This window comes from Pan troglodytes, chromosome 6 (genome assembly GCF_028858775.2).
Source record: "Pan troglodytes isolate AG18354 chromosome 6, NHGRI_mPanTro3-v2.0_pri, whole genome shotgun sequence".
Taxonomy (NCBI): domain Eukaryota; kingdom Metazoa; phylum Chordata; class Mammalia; order Primates; family Hominidae; genus Pan; species Pan troglodytes.
This window is the reverse complement of record NC_072404.2, coordinates 61,825,954-61,840,052: the sequence shown is the minus strand read 5'-3', so window position 1 is coordinate 61,840,052 and position 14,099 is coordinate 61,825,954. Positions and strand designations below refer to the sequence as shown.

The following is a 14,099-nucleotide window of genomic DNA, read 5'->3' as shown; positions in this document are numbered from 1 at the left end:
CCCATTCCTGGTGATGTTAACTTTGTTCACTTGGTTAATATTTGCCAGATTGCTCTACTTTAAAGTTAGTAGTTTTTCTTTGTATTTAATAAGCATTTAATAAGCATCTTATGGGAAAATATGTGACTGTTCTGTTTTTCATCATAACAATGCCTACTAATTTAAGCATCCCTTTTTTCTTTTTTTTTTTTTTGAGACAGGGTCTCACCCTGTCGCCCAGGCTGGAGTGCAGTAGCTCAATCACACAGCTTACTGCAGCCTGAACCTCCTGGGCTCAGCTTCCTATCTCAGCCTCCTGAGTAGCTGAGACTACAGACGTGCACCACTATTGCTGGCTAATTTAAAACTTTTTTTTTTTTTTTTGTAGAGAGAAGGTCATGCTATGTTGTCTGGGTGAGTTTCAAACTTCTGGGCTCAAGCAGTCCTCCTGCCTCAGCCTCCCAAAGTGCTGGGGTTACAGGCATGAGCCACTGTACCCAGCCCATCAATAATTTTTGCCTGAAACAATTATTACTGTGATCTTTGTATTGAAAGTCCTCCATGGATCTGTTGTGTGCTTACATGTCTTGCTGTGTGTGCCAAGAATGCAAGGCCCAAGAATGCTCTTTATCTGGGGCTTTTCTCAGGGTTGTTTATACAGCTGCTAATCTTCAGAGACAAGTTAAATGTTTCTTCCTGGACAAAGAGCAGGCTTGCCCGCTCACTACTTGGTATGAAAACAATAGATTTCAGCTGGGTGTAGTGGCTGATGTCTATAATCCTAGCCCTTTTTTTTTTTTTTTTTTTTTTTTGAGGTGGAGTCTCACTCTGCTCACTCTCACTCTGTTGCCCAGGCTGGAGTGTAGTGGTGCAATACCGGCTCACTGCAGCCTCCACCTTCTGGGTTCAAGTGATTCTCCTGCCTCAACCTCTTGAGTAGCTGGGACTACAGGCTCCCGCCACCATGCCCAGCTAATTTGTGTATGTTTGTACAGACAGGGCTTCACCATGTTGGCCAGGATGGTCTCGAACCCTTGACTTCAGGTGATTTACCCCCTCGGCCTCCCAAAGTCCTGGGATTACAGGTGTAAGCCACCGTGCAAAGCCATCCCAGCACTTTGGAAGGCCAAGGTGGGAGGATCCTTTGAGGCCAGGAGTTCAAGACCAGCCTAGACAACATGGTGAGACCCCATCTCTACAAAAATAAAACAATAAAACACCGAGGTGGGCAGATCACCTGAGGTCAGGAGTTCGAGACCAGCCTGACCAACATGGAGAAACCCCGTCTCTACTAAAAAAATACACAATTAGCCAGGCGTGATGGTGCATTCCTGTAATCCCAGCTACTCAGGAGGCTGAGGCAGGAGAATAGCTTGAACCCAGGAAGCAGAGGTTGCGGTGGGCCAAAATAGCGCCATTGCACTCCAGCCTGGGCGACGAGTGAAACTCTATCTCTAAAAAATAAAAAATAACTAAATAATAAAAAGCAATAAAACAACAACAACAAAAGCAATAGATTCCCCGAGCTGAGTGTTCCTTAGCTGTGATCCAAACCCATCATCTTTGAGGCATCCATCTGGGCCACATTGTGTTACCCCATGGAAGTTGGAGGGAAAGGGGAACTGATGCAAATATCCTACTGCCCACACTGCTTGCTGTGCTGTAAGCAATAAAGTTCTTTGTCTCTGACACAGGAGACTTGTTTCTTTGTTTTTGTTTTTGTTTTTGTTTTTTTGAGACAAAGTCTTGCTCTGTCACCCAGGCTGGAGTGCAGTGGCATGATCTCGGCTCACTGCAGCTTCTGCTTCCTGGGTTTAAGCGATTCTCCTTGCCTCAACCTCCTGAGTAGCTGGGACTACAGGCATGCACCACCACACCCAGCTAATTTTTGTATTTTTAGTAGAGGCGGGGTTTCACCATGTTGGCCAGGATGGTCTCGATATCCTGACCTCATGATCCACCTGCCTCGGCCTCCCAAAGTCCTGGGATTACAGGCCTGGAGCCACCGCGCCTGGCCAGGAGTCTTCTTTCTTAGGCCACATCCATAAAACAAGCAAGAGGCTAACGTATTAGTTTGTAAGTAGGGTAAAGTCAAATCTCAGACCTAACCGTTTGCAAGTGGTAATTTTCTATTAATTTTTTCTTTTATATATTTTTAAGAGATAGAGTCTCACTCTGGTGCCCAGGCTGGAGTGCAGTGGCGCAATCACTGCTTACTGCAGCCTCGACCTTCTGGGCTCAAGTGATCCACCATCGTGCCTGGCTAATTTTTTTTCAGAGACAAGTTCTCTGAAAAGCTATGTTGCTCAGGCTGGTCTTGAACTCCTGGCCTCAAGTGATCCTCCCACTTTGGCCTACCAAATTGCTAGGATTACAGGAGCGAGCCACTGCACCTGGCCAATTTTCTGCTTTCATCATTCATTATACATTTATTGGTTGAAATTCTGCTGTAAGGAAGAACTTTCCCTTCTCCTCCATGAATGACTGACTGAATGAATGAATTTGTATCAGTATGGATTCAAGAATTCTATTTTTTTTTTTTTTTTTTTTTTGAGGCAGAGTTTCACTCTTGTTGCCCAGGCTGGAGTGCAATGGCACGATCTCAGCTCACTGCAATCTCCACCTCCCGAGTTCAAGCGATTGTCCTGCCTCAGCCTCCAGAGTAGCTGGGATTACAGGCATGCACCAGCATGCCCAGCTAATTTTGTATTTTTAGTAGAGATGGGGGTTTCTCCATGTTGGTCAGGCTGGTCTCAAACTCCTAACCTCAAGTGATCTGCCTGCCTGGATTACAAGCATGAGCCACCACACCTGGCCCTTTTTTTTTCCAGTCTCACTGTGTCACCCAGGCTAAATAAAGTGTAGCAGCACAATCATTAGCTCACTGCAGCTTTTAACTCCTGGGCTCAAGTGATCCTCCCACCTCAGCCTCCCAAGTAGCTAGCCTCAAGTGATCCTCCTGCCTCAGCCTCCCAAAGTGCTGGGATTACAGGTGTCAGCCACCATGATTGACCTATTATCTGATTTCAGCCAGCAATGTTGTTTTTCTTAATATTATTCTTACACTGTTAATTAAATGTGATTTAAATAATCTTTTAATTCTCGGTTATTATAGATGAAACAGCCTGCAAAAACTCACCCTACTTCATTTATTCCATAATCTTTGTCCTCCTAATTGTTCTATTGCATCATTTCTATATTGTCAGAGTAGGTAACATTTACATTCTGTTTTTTCGCCCCCAAACCTGGGTTTATTTAGTCTTAGTTTTGCAATGATGTACACTCAATGCTCTTGCTTGTCCCTTTGCTGAAGTTCCCTTTGCTATCCATTGGTGAGTAATGTTTATTCATTAGCAGTGTCCTCAAGAAAAATATTCCCATGCAAGGCCAGGCACAGTGGCTCATGCCTGTAATCCCAGCACTTTGTGAGGCCAAGGTGGACAGACCACCTGAGGTCAGGAGTTCAAGACCAGCCTTACCAACATGGAGAAACCCCGTCTCTACTAAAAATACAAAATTAGCCAGGCGTGTATTCCCAGCTACACGGGAGGCTGAGGCAGGAGAATCACTTGAACCTACGAGGCGAAAAGTTGCGGTGCACCAAGATCGCGCCGTTGCACTTCAGCCTGGGCAACAAGATGAAACTCCATCTCAAAAAAAAGAAAAATATTCTCATGGGAAAAATATCCCCAGAATTCCTGTATGTTCAAAACTATCGTTTGTAGCCTTTGTGTGTGAATGATGGCTTGGCTTGTTTTAAAACAAAAAAATCGCTGGCTCATAACTTTATTCATTTGTTTTTTTGAGACAGGGTCTTGCTCTGTTGCTCAGGCTGGAGTGCAGTGGCATGATCACAGCTCACTGCAGCTTCCACCCTGGGGCTCAAGCTATCCTCCCACCTTAGCCTCCCAACAGGTGTGTGCCACCACGCCCAGTGAATTTTTTTTGTTTTATTGTAGAGACAGGGGTTGGGGTGGGCGGGGGGGTGGTGGGTCTCATGTTGCCCAGGCTGGTCTCGAACTCCTGACCTCCAGTGATCCTCCTACTTTGGCCTCCCAAAGTGCTAGGATTACAGGCATGAGCCACCACGCCCAGCCTCTATATCTTTAAATATGTATTTATTTATTTATTTATTTATTTATTTATTTTTAGAGATATGGGGTCTTACTCTGTTGCTGAGGCTAGCCTTGAACTCCTGGCCTCATGTGATCCTCCTACCTCAGCCTACCTAGTAGCTGGGACTACAGGTTCAAGTCACCACACCCAGTTAAATACTTATTTGTTCTAATGTTTGGGTTATCTTCGTTGAAAATTTCAATTGTGCATGTTGGCTCTCTTTGGTCTGTCCTCTACAGCTGTCTTTTTTTTTTGAGATAGAGTCTCACTCTATCGCCCAGGCTGGAGTGCAATGGTGCCATCTCAGCTCACTGCAACCTCCCCTTCCCAAGTTCAAGCAATTTTCATGCCGCAGCCTCCTAGCTGGGATTACAGGTGTGCACCACCTCGCCTCGCAAATTCTAATTTTTGTATTTTTAGTAGAGACAGGTTTCACCATGTTGGCCAGGCTGGTCTTGAACTCCCGACCTCAGGTGATCCACCAACCTTGGCCTCCCAAAGTGCTGGGATTACAAGCGTGAGCCACTGCACCCCGCCAACTATCATTTTTTCTCTAATTTCATTTAATTCCTTTTGTTTATATTATTTGCTTTTCTCATTTTTATCATCCATATTGGTTAATATATTTTTCCTAGTGTCCACTTTTATTTTTCCTCTTTTTAGCTTCATATTCACTTCTGTGATGGTTATTTTACCTGTTTTTTGGAGATGGTGTCTCAATATGTTTCCTAGGTTGGATCTGAACGCCTAGGCTCAAGTGATCCTCCTGCCTCAGCCTCCTGAGTAGTTGGCATTATAGGCATGTGCCACCATGCCCAGTGTGATAGTTATGTGTTTTCCTTCTACATCCTTTTTTTTTTTTTCCTTCTGAGACAGGGTCCCACTCTGTTGCCCAAGCTGGAGTGCAGTGGCACGAACATGTCTCACTGCAGCCTCAACCTCCTGGGCTCAAGCTTTCCTCCTGCCTCAGCCTCCTGTGTAGCTGGGACCACAAGCACTCGTCACCACACCTGGATAATTTTTTGATGTTTTGTAGAGACAGTGCTTCAGTTTGTTGCCTGTGCTGGTCTTGAACTCCTGGCCTCAAGCAGTCCTTCTGCTTTGGCCTCCCAGATTGCTGAGATTACAGGTGTGAGTCACTGTGCCCAGCTCCCTTCTGCTTCTTTCCTGGATTTTGTCAGTTTTGTCTTGCCTTATTTTGTCATCTTTTCCATGAATCTCTATATTTGTATTTTTGTTTGTCCTTCTTGGAAATAATTCATTAAGTTTTTTTTCAGACAGTTTTTTTTTTTTTTTGAGACAGAATCTCGCTCTGTCGCCCAGGCTGGAGTGCAGGGATCTTGGCTCACTGTAAACCTCCGCCTCCCGGATTCAAGCGATTCTCCTGCTTCAGCCTCCCAAGTAGCTGGGATTACAGGTGCACGACACCACACCCTGCTAATTTTTGTTGTTTTAGTAGAGACGAGGTTTCACCCTGTTGGCCAGGCTGGTCTCGAACTCCTGACCTCAGGTGATCCACCAGCCTCGGCCACCCAAAGTGCTGGGATTACAGGCATGAGCCACTGCGCCCGGCCCAGATCTTTTTTTTTTTGAGACAGAGTCTCGCTCTGTTGCCCAGGCTGGAGTGCCAGTGGCACAATCTCAGCTGACTGCAACCTCTGCCTCCCAGTTCAAGCAGTTCTCCTGCCTCAGCCTCACGAATAGCTGGGATTGCAGGCATGCACTACCACACCGGGCTAATTTTTGTATTTTTATTAGAGACAGGGTTTTGCCATGTTGCCCCAGCTGGTCTTGAACTCCTGGCCTCAAGTGATCTGCCCACCTCGGCCTCCCAAAGTGCTGGGATTACAAGTGTGAGCCACCGTGCCCGGCGCACTCACATGTTTCTGATGTCTCTCCATGTCCAAATTTTCTCTTCTTACAAGGACACCGGTCACATTAGATTAGGGCTCACTCTGAACACCTCATTTTAACATAATCACCTCTTTAAAGACCTTGTCTCCAGGCCAGACTAGGTGGCTCATGCCTGTAATCCCAGCACTTCGGGAGGCCTAGGCGGGCAGATCACAAGGTCAAGAGATCGAGACCATCCTGGCCAACATGGTGAAACCCCATCTCTACTAAAAATACAAAAATTAGCTGGGCATGGTGGCAGGCACCTGTGGTCCCAGCTATTTGGGAGGCTGAGGCAGAAGAATCGCTTGAACCTGGGAGGCAGAGGTTGCAGTGAGCTGAGATTGTGCCACTGCACTCCAGCCTGGGCCACAGAGCGAGACTCCGTCTCAAAAAAAAAAAAAAAAAAAAAAAAAAAGAGAGAGAGAGATAGAGTCTTGCTATGATAATCAAGCTGGTCTTGCATTCCTGGGCTCAAGCAATCCTCTCGCCTTGGCCTCCCAAAGTGTTTGGATTACAGGCGTGAGCTTCTGTGCTGGCCAAAACAGAATGTTGGAGACACACACTGAATTTACTTGGAAGACTGATTGTTTTCCCACGCCCTTCCTAGGAGGGTGAGCTGGGTGTTGGGACCTTAACTCTGCCCATAAGATGTTCAGGCCAGGAGAGATGCCCTTTACCCCTTGGGTTACAAGGGTTTCCACTCCCTTTCTGCTTGATTGAGGCTTGCCCTCAGTTCTTTGTATCCCTGCTCTGCTCTGCTTGTTTCAAACAACACATTTTTGCACTGTGGCATGAACAGCTCATCTTCAGAGAGTCTGTTTTTGCTGGTGTTTTCTGGGATCTGCATGTGCCTCTTCCCATGTAACTTTGGTAGCCCTTGTGCAGGTCTTGGAGTTTCCAGTGACTTTTTGTCTTCTAGTTTTGTTGAATATGGGATTTCTGCCTCATTCCCCCCCTCGCCACCATATCTCCCTATCACTTTGCATAATTTCTAGGAGGAGGAAGGGGACAATTCAGTCAAATATTGCCACAGTTCTTATACTATAATCATATCGCTTAGTAATATAAATTTCTCCCACTTTTTCCATTATAAGATTAAAAATAGCTCACACGAAAATCCCATCGCTTGAACCCAGAAGGCAGAGATTGTAGTGTGTTGAGATTACACCACGAAACTCCAGCCTGGACAGAGACAGAGCCAGACCCTGTCCCAAAAAAATAAAAATAAATAAGTAAATAAATAAATGAATAATGTTTCCTTTTTTATATAGATATATAGACATAGATATATAACCATATATCATACCTGGATATAGACACACATAGAGATTTCTTTGTTCAAAAATGGCTCAAACGATATATACGTTCTGCAACTTCCTTTATTCATGTGAACATATCATGGGCATATTTCCATGGCATGACTTATTTTGAATGCCAATGTTTATATTAAATCACATTTCAAACTGTGTTCACTGTGTTCTTTCAAGACATTTATATTATTTTAATGTATTGGTTTTTTTTTTTTTTTTTTGATGGAGTCTTGCTCTGTCACCCAGGCTGGAGTGCAGTGGCACGATCTCAGCTCACTGCAAGCTCTGCCTCCCAGGTTCACGCCATTCTCCTGCCTCAGCCTCCCAAGTAGCTGGGACTACAGGCGCCCACCACCATGCCCAGCTAATTTTTTTGTATTTTTAGTAGATACGGGGTTTCACCATGTTAGCGAGGATGGTCTCGATCTCCTGACCTCGTGATCCGCCCACCTCGGCCTCCCAAAGTTCTGGGATTACAGGCGTGAGCTACTGCGCCCAGCCATATATTGGTTTTTTTTTTTAATTTTTTTTTTTTTTTTGAGACAGAGTCTTTCTCTGTCACCAGGGTGGAGTGCAGTGGTGCAATCTCGGCTTACTGCAACCTCCACTTCCTGGGTTCAAGCGATTCCCCTGCTTCAGCCTCCCAAGTAGGTGGGACTACAGGCACGTACTACCATGCCCAGCTAATTTTTTGTATTTTAGTAGAGATGGGCTTTCACCATGTTGTCCAGGATGGTCTCAATCTCCTGACATCGTGATCTGCCTGCCTTGGCCTCCCAAAGTGCTGGGATTACAGGTGTGAGCCACCGTGCCCGGCCAGCAATGTATTGGTATTTAACGTATTGATAAGAAATATTACAATTGTTAGCAAATATTTTATACACACAGATATAAAAAGCATCCATATACCTACCATCCTACTTAAAGGAAAATTATTATAATATCATTGATTAACTACATACCTTTTCTCAATCTCATTTCCTTTCTTACTTTCAGAAGTAACTACTGTCCTGAATTTTATGTTGTAAATTATCATTTATGACATTAAATGATAGTCTCTTTTTAAAGTTTCCAGTGGCTATTGGAGCATCACAGTAACTGAGAATGTTCACAGTACTGCTGTGAGAATTCTTATATATGTGTCTTTTTTTTTTGAGACAGAGTTTTGTTCTTGTTGCCCGGGCGGGTATGCAATGGCATGATCACAGGTCTCCGCCTCCCGGGTTCCGCCTCCCGGGTTCAAGCGATTATCTTGCCTTGGCCTCCTGAGTAACTAGGATTACAGGTATGCACCACTACACCCAGCTAATTTTGTATTTTTAGTGGAGACGGGGTTTCTCCATGTTGGTCAGTCTGGTCTTGAACTCCTGACCTCAGGTGATCTGCCCGCCTCAGCCTCTCAAAGTGCTGTGATTACAGGTGTGAGCCACTGCACCCAGCCTCATTTTTTTCTTTTTTTTGGGGGGCGGAGTCTCACTGTCACCCAGGCTGGAGTGCAGTGGCGTGATCTTAGCACAGCCTCAACCTCCCAGGCTCAAGCCATCCTCCCACCTCAGCCTCCCAAGTACCTGGGATTCGAGGTGTGTGCCTCGAGGTGTGTGCACGTCCAGCTAATTTTGTTTATTTTTTGTACAGATTGGGTCTTAATATGTTGCCCAGGGTGGTCTTGAACTCCTGGGCTCAAGCGATCCTCCCACCTAGGCCTCCCAAAGTGCTAGGATTAGAAGCATGAGGCACCACACCCAGCTTACTCATGCAAGTTTCTCCTGAGTGTCTTCCTCAGGTGGGATTGCTGGGTCATAGAAATTGCACGTGTTCAGTGTTTTTTGTCTGTTTGTTTTTTAGACGGAGTCTCGCTTTATCGCCCAGGCTGGAGAGCAGTGGCGCGATCTCCGCTCACTGCAAGCTCCGCCTCTTGGGTTCATGCCATTCTCCTCCCTCAGCCTCCCAAGTAGCTGGGACTGTAGGCGCCCACCACTACGCCCGGCTAATTTTTTTTTTTTTTTTTTTTTTGTATTTTTTGTATTTTTAGTAGAGACGGGGTTTCACCGTGTTAGCCAGGATGGTTTCCATCTCCTGACTTTGTGATCTGCCCTCCTCGGCCTCCCAAAGTGCTGGGATTACAGGTGTGAGCCACCGCACCTGGCCGCATGTGTTCAATGTTACTGAAAAACACCATATTGTTTTCCGGAGGGCTTGTTCCAATTTACTATACTTTAGAAGGCTATTAGCACTGAATGACTTATAAAAAGAGTATATGATTCTAACATAATTAGCCATGAGAAAATTTGTGGCTGGGCACGGTGGCTCACTCTTGTAATCCCAGCACTTTGGGAGGCCAAGGCGAGTGGATCACCTGAGGCCAGGGGTTCAAGACCAGCCTATCCAACATGGTGAAACCCCGTCTGTACTAAAAATACAAAAATTAGCCGGGCATGGTGGTGCATGCTTGTAATCCCACCTACTTGGGAGGCTGAGGCAGGAGAATCACTTGAACCCAGGAGGCAGAGGTTGCAGAGAGCCAAGATCACGCTACTGCACTCCAGCCTGGGTGAGAGAGCAAGACTCCATCTCAAAAAAAAAAAAATTTGTTAGCTTACAAAAATGTGATCTATAGAAAACCTTTCAGAGCTGGGTAAAGTGGATCACACTTGGGCTTGAGCCCAGGAGTTGGAGACCAATGAGACCCAGACTCTACTAAACATAAAAACCAGCCTGGTGTGGTGGCACACACCTGTGGTCCAACCTACTCGGAAGGCTGAGGCAGGAAGATTGCTTGAGCCCAGGAGTTCGAAGCTTCAGTGAGCTATGGTCGTGCCACTGCACTCCAGCCTGGGTTACAGTGAGACCCTGCCTCAAAAGAAAAAAAAAAAAAAAAAGGAAAGAAAACCTTTCCGGAACAGTAGTATGACCTGTATTACTTTTGACTAACCAATTGTGATTAAAACTTTGCAAAACAATTTGCTAATATTTTTATTACACCTTCATTATGCTGTATTGTATTTGGTTCTTATGTGCTATTATTCCAGTAATTATGCCTTTGTCTTCATTATGCTGTATTGTATTTGGTTCACATGTCCTATCATTCCACTAAGAACAGCAATGAAGCTTTTTTTTTTTTTTTGAGACAGAGTCTGGCTTTGTCACACAGGCTGGAGTGCAGTGGTGTAATCTCGGTTCACTGCAACCTCTGCCTCCCGGGTTCAAGTGATTCTCCTGCTTCAGCCTCCTCAGTAGCTGAGATTACAGGCGCCTGCCATCAGGCCTGGCTACTTTTTGTATTTTTAGTTGAGATGGGGTTTCGCCATGTTGGCCAGGCTGGTCTCGAACTCCTGACCTCAGGTGATCCTCCCGCCTCAGCCTCCCTAAGTGCTGGGATTACAGGCATGAGCCACTGTGCCCGGCCTGATGAAGCATATTTTAATCTGTTTCACAGTTTTGCCTTGTCTGGCAAGATTACCTCCTGGTTGTTACACTTGTATGTGACCACTCATTAGTGTCTTCTAGGCAACTATATATATATTTTTAATGTGATGTGCTCTAGCAAAACAATGTCTACAATACAGCCATCTCATGCTCACAAGTATCAATATAGGTGTGAATGTGAGGTGGATTCCAGGACCATGAAGAGGTGGCAGATTTTAATTAATTAATTAATTAATTTTTCAGAGACAAGGGCTTGCTCTGTTACCCAGACTGGAGTACAGTGGCATGATCACGGCTCACTGTAACCTCGAAATCCTGGGCTCAAATGATCCTCCCACCTCAGCCTCCCAAGTAGCTGGGACTATAGGCATGCACCACCACACCCAGCCAGATTTTAGTAAATATAAATATTTTATCTGAAATTTTTAAGAATATTTAATATTTTAAAGAATACTTAATATTAAACATTTATGAAATACAAATAATAGCATAAGTTAACTCTTCTAGCCTTCCACATTTACTTACTTGAGTTTCTTTTCACCTCAAAATAAATTCTGTTACCACTTACACTTAGATACAAACATTTGGTGTTTAACATTTTGTTTCTTTTATTATGCTTTTTATTTGTTTATTTGTGGTTTTTTTTGAGATGGATTCTCGCTCTGTTGCCCAGGCTGGAGTGCAGTGGCATGATCTCGGCTCACTGCAACCTCTGCCTCCCAGGTTCAAACGATTCTTCTGCCTCAGCCTCCCGAGTAGCTGGGATTATCCATGCACCACCATGCCAGGCTAATGTTTATATTTGTAGTAGAGATGGAGTTTCAACTTGTTGGCCAGGCTAGTCTTGAACTCCTGGCCTCAGATGATACACCCACCTCGGCCTCCCAAAGTGCTGAGATTGCAGGCGTGAGCCAAGGTGCCCGGCCTATTATGCTTTTTAAAAAACTACTGCAGGCTGGGCGTGGTGGCTCATGCCTGTAATCCCAGCACTTTGGGAGGCCGAGGTGGGCAGATCATTTGAGGTCAGGAGTTTGAGACCAGCCTGGCCAACATGGTGAAACCCCATCTCTACTAAAAATACAAAAATTAGCTGGGCACGGTAGTGTGCGCTTGTAATCCCAGCTACTGGGGAGGTTGAGGCAGGAGAATCGCTTGAACCCAGGAGGCGGAGGTTGCAATGAGCTGAGATAGCACCACTGCACTCCAGCCTGGGCAACAGAGTGAGACTCAGTCTCGGGGGAAAAAAAAATTGTGTTTTGGTGGGGAGGGTCCTGTAGCTAAGGGTAGAGATGCTGTGACCAAGTGTCCTGCCCCAGGGATTGCATCCTCTGCGTGGGTGAGCATCTTAGAGTGAGCCTGGAGTGCAGACTGTCAGCCTTTGAGGTTTCAGGTTGTGTTTTTGAGTGGATCTCAATGCCCAGCTCCAGCCAGCTAACTCCAGTGGTAAATGTTTGGGGGAAACACCCCTTATTTGTTGTAGTTAACATACAAGGATCTGGGCAAGTGACACATGGAATAATTTTTTTTTTAAACGGAGTTTCACTCTGTTGCTCAGGCTGTAGTGCAGTGGCACGATCTTGGTTCACTGCAACCTCCTCCCCCCACCCGGGTTCAAGCAATTCTCCTGCCTCAGCCTACCAAGTAGCCGGGACTACAGGCATGCACCACCATGCCCCGCTAATTTTTGTATTTTGCTGGAGATGGAGTTTTGCATTTTTGCTGGAGATGGAGTTTTGCCATGTTGGCCAGGCTGGTCTCGAACTCCTGACCTCAGGTGATCCGCTTGCCTCAGCCTCCCAAAGTGCTGGGATTACATGCTTGAGCCACCGCGCCTGGCCAGAAGATTTTTAAAAAGAAATAGGCCGGGCGCGGTATCTCACATCTGTAATCCCAACACTTTGGGAGGCCAAGGAGGAAGGATCGCTTGAGCCCAGGTGTTTGAGCCCAGCCTGGGAAACACAGTGAGGACCCCCCCCCATCTCTATTTAAAAACATAAATAAAAATTAAAAATAAAAGTAAGGTGCAAAGACTCTCATTTTGTTACTCATGGTTGCATTTTAATTAAGAATATAAGTAGTCTTGGCCGGGCGTGGTGGCTCACGCCTGTAATCCCAGCACTTTGGGAGGCCAAGGCGGGCGGATCACGAGGTCAGGAAATCGAGACCATCCTGGCTAACACGGTGAAACCCCGTCTCTATTAAAAAATACAAAAAATTAGCCAGGCGTGGTGGCGGGCGCCTGTAGTCCGGCTACTTGGGTGGCTGAGGCAGGAGAATACCGTGAATCCAGGAGGCGGAGCTTGCAGTGAGCCGAGATCGTGCCACTGCACTCCAGCCCAGGCGACAGAGCGAGACTCCGTCTAAAAAAAAAAAAAATATATATATATATATATATATAAGTAGTCTTTGAAGTTCTTTTGGGACCTACACTGCTGCAAGCGTATAATGCCAAACGTGGATTTCAAAAGAGGCCCCCCGACGGAGATTTCACTAATTGCTAAATCAGTGCAGCAGTGCCTTGCTTCCCTCACCTATCCTTATCCTAAGTGGTGGTGGCGGCAGCGCGGAGCAGCTTCTGAAGGTCCGGGAGCTCTTTTCCTCTGCAAAGCGGAGGTGCCACAGGCACCGTGCACCTCTCAGACTGCAGGGGCTGAGCCCCCGGAGGAGGAGGGGGCTGGTTCAGGGAGCCCCTCCCCTGGGGCGGGGCCAAATCGTCCTCCCAGCCCGGCTTTGCAGAGCAGAGAGATCTGGTGTCTCCAGTTTACAGAAGCACTTGCAGAACTCATCAGAAGCCACCCCGCTTATCAGCAGATCTCAAGAGAGCGTTCGGTGGAGGCCCTGGGTCTGCACAGCTCACCTCCCTGGGAACTGCTCGCCCGAGCGTCGGAGCCGGCGCTGGCCCCCTGCAGCCGGAAGGTTGCAGCCGCAGGAGCCCCGGAGGCCCAGGACACAGGGTAAGTCCCGGCTTGTGCCTTCCCTGCGCCCAACTTTCAGATTTTGCCGACTTTCCTTTTCCTCTTCCAGGCTTCCTCTCTGAGTCTACATTTCTTCTTAATCGCGTAGGCAGATCATTTCCTAAAATCTCCAGGCTTTCTTTTCATTGATTAATTTTTTGGGTAGCTTCACTTGTCTAATCTTACAGCAGCTGCCTGTTGCCAAACAGCATGAATGAATGATGCAATCCTACACAGGAGCACCCTTAGTGCAAGATTGGAACAATCCCCAAACTCAGAGTTGAAGTGTCCGACTTTGTCTTCTTTCCCATTAGAATTAGAATTTTAAAATAAGTACTTACCAGATACATTGTTATAACGATACTGCCCTAAGTTGGGAATTAAATAAATCATGCTTTCATTCATTAAATATATTTAT

General features: G+C 46.1%; 1 protein-coding gene across 9 annotated transcripts in view; it reads left to right on the top strand.

Annotated features, from left to right (window-relative positions):
* The window catches only part of PSPH (phosphoserine phosphatase), a 40,385-nt gene that overhangs the window by 4,039 nt on the left and 22,247 nt on the right, over positions 1 to 14,099 (top strand). For 2 of the 9 annotated variants that reach the window (XM_054687568.2, XM_063814235.1), the window contains exons 2-3: positions 8,463 to 8,586; positions 13,488 to 13,681. The gene's annotated coding sequence lies outside the window, so the exon portion shown is untranslated. Of the gene's footprint in view, positions 1 to 8,462; positions 8,587 to 13,336; positions 13,682 to 14,099 lie in introns of those variants that run through there. The other 7 variants (XM_016957517.4, XM_063814237.1, XM_001161062.8 and 4 more) reach the window with 4 other exon arrangements.